This window comes from Octopus bimaculoides, chromosome 14 (assembly GCF_001194135.2).
Source record: "Octopus bimaculoides isolate UCB-OBI-ISO-001 chromosome 14, ASM119413v2, whole genome shotgun sequence".
NCBI lineage: Eukaryota > Metazoa > Mollusca > Cephalopoda > Octopoda > Octopodidae > Octopus > Octopus bimaculoides.
The window spans coordinates 33,619,590-33,622,614 of record NC_068994.1 but is presented as its reverse complement, the minus strand read 5'-3'; the positions used below and the strand labels follow the sequence as shown (position 1 = coordinate 33,622,614).

General features: G+C 35.3%; 1 protein-coding gene across 3 annotated transcripts in view; it reads left to right on the top strand.

Annotated features, from left to right (window-relative positions):
* Positions 1-3,025, top strand: part of LOC106875084 (protocadherin gamma-A4) — a 132,975-nt gene that overhangs the window by 61,013 nt on the left and 68,937 nt on the right. The gene's annotated exons all lie outside the window — the stretch shown is intronic.

Sequence of the window (3,025 nt, the reverse complement as noted above, 5' to 3'; positions counted from 1 at the left end):
ACACACACACACACACACACACACACACACACACATATATATATATGTATATATATATATATATATATATACATCAAACGTATAAATATCATACATATATATGCGCACAGACAAATGTGTATAGTATGTATACACGTACTTAACTCTCATAGAAATTCATCCCATAATAGTTACATTTTCCGATCAACATCCCATAATAGTTATAAATTCCTACATAAACGTAATATTTAAATGCTTCTGTAGACGGTACACAATGATAGATTATACTTTCAAATATAATAATAAGCAATAATAATATCTTAATAAGTAGATCATCGATGGTTATACGTCTGCGATGTTCCTTGTTGAAATTATTTCTCATCAAATAGAACGGCATTAGAAACACACTGTTTTAAGGTCAGCAGACGATAACTTTTTTATCACATGAACCTCGATGTGTGCGTCGGTTATTTCTCAATGACTAATCATATTTAAAACATAGCACTCCTCCATTTTACTCTTCTTATTTTTTATTATTTTGTTTATCAATAAGCGCAGACGAGTCTGCGTGCTAAATAGTTTACTTTCGAATCATATGGTTCTGAATTCAGTCCCACTGCATGGTATCGTCGGCAAGACTCCTCTACAATAGCTCTGCGAGTACGACTTTATGTTCATGAGTATACTCTGAATACTTTATGAACACCCTAATCAATGGATCAGACAGACAGACATACAGACATGCAGACAGGCAGACAGACAGATAGATAGATAGATTGATAGATAGGTAGACAGGTAGATAGATAGATAGATAGATAGATAGATAGATAGATAGATAGATAGATAGATAGATAGATATGGTCTCGTCGTGTTGTTTCTGAACTAGCGTACGTGAAGACCAGTGTCGTACGGAAGATAAACTTCTCACCGTAATGGTTAACACATTTATATTTTAATCTTCAGAAACACCTTCAGAAAATCTGTAAATTTTCTATCCGGCAGATACGTACGGTTATACTCAACGAATATCTGCCATCCCCTGCAGCTCTATGGATGCAATAAACATACTGACTTATCATCCATTTGTTGCATTTCCATGAGTGGAGAGTTACTTAATGTATTTGAGACTAGGCCCTCGTTTCTGAAGACAGTAGTGCAGGCACAGCAAATAAGGTTAAGTTACTGTCTCTGCAATACCGTTGAACAAAAACCAAACAGCGGTCAAGCAAATTATTTTACAATATGAATTAAACTAACTGGATCACTGCTTGTTTCCCATGATAAGTCAGTGCCATGGCTGTATTTTTAACTACTGTTACATCAAGGGTTTCCACACAGTTTTCGTTTATTCAATCGAAGCGGATACCTTGCAGTATTTGCCCCTCCACTCTGCGTCTTGCGTTCAAATCCCACCATATTCTACACGGCCGGTAGACCGAATATGTCACCAAGTTTAACACCATCACCTGATACACTGAGTGACTTTAAATCAATACAGGATATTTCTCCTTCCCCTCCTCCACTTCCATCCACTGTTCTCAGGCCTTGTAAAGAGTCATAGACACTACAATTCCACCTGACTAAAGGTTAATAAGAAAAGTTTGAAATGTTTACTAAATGTAAGCATCTAGATAAGTTTCTGTTATTCAGCCCTAAAAACCCCACCCACTGCGAAATAAGTATGTGCTCTCACAAACTTTGACTTTTAGCTTGTTGAATTAATTTACACCAACTGTTTTCATTCTGATTCGAACAGCCAAAAGGGTCGAATTTCATATATATATTTTTTTTTCTCATTCCACTTTTTCTTTTACTATCTACTCTCCCTTCCTGTTTTTTTTTTTAATCCCAGAGACCAGCCTCCTTCCACGTTTGTTTTCAAAGAGAATCTTCCGTTATCGCTTTTCCGAAGATCAGCCATGTTGCATATTTGACTCTTAAAGGTTGCTTGGAAACACTTGGCACGCTATACACGCTTGTCCGACCATCGTGTTTTCACAGTTTGAAGCCAATAGTAACCCGAAGTTAAAACCTGTGTATATTAAATGACATTTATCTCTTATAAGATGGAGTACTTTCTGTATTGAATCCACCAATATTAGAACAGCGTATTACACACACAAACACACGCACACGCACACATACACACACACGGACACACACATAACATTCACACATATTTTTGATTGTGTGTGTGATAATTAATATGCATGTATGTATGTATGTATGTATATATACATATATACATACATACATATATATATATGTATATATATGTTTGTGCATGTGTATGTGTGTTGTATGTATGTATGTATGTATGTATATATACATATATACATACATACATATATATATATGTATATATATGTGTTTGTGCACGTGTATGTGTGTGTTGTATACGTGTATGCACGTTTTTACGTATGTGCGGCTGTGTTTGGGATGTATGGATATATGTATGTGTGTTATATATGTGTATGTATTTGCGTGAGTGTGTGTGTATGCATGTGTGTGCGCACGCGTGTTTGTAGTTTAATGTTCCGTTATTTCGAGGATCACCAGAAGCATTACTCCATCCAGTGAGAGAAAAATGTCAGTCAATATACACAGTATATAAATATGAGATTCCAATAGTTTCGTGCCGTGGAAATACAATAATTCGGAGGAATTAGACCAAATGATATATAAATCTGCTGATTTATTGTGTCGCTACAGCATGAAACTATTAGCTGCTCATATTTCAAAATTGTATACATACGTTGGATGCGGATGTATATTACTCATTGCAGAGATCTAAAATGATAATGGCATATACAGACGCCCTTCGTTTGTGTATGGTTACAGTATGGTATTTCGTTAACGTATTAATAACGTATTGCGGACATAGCGAAAATCTAACGAAGCGATACTTGCTTATTTTGTGACAGTCTCAATAGCTGTAAATACCTCGGAATAATTAATGAAGCTTTTTGATTGTGTGTGTGATAATTAATATGCATGTATGTATGCATGTATGTATGCATGTATGTATGTATGTATGCCTGTATAT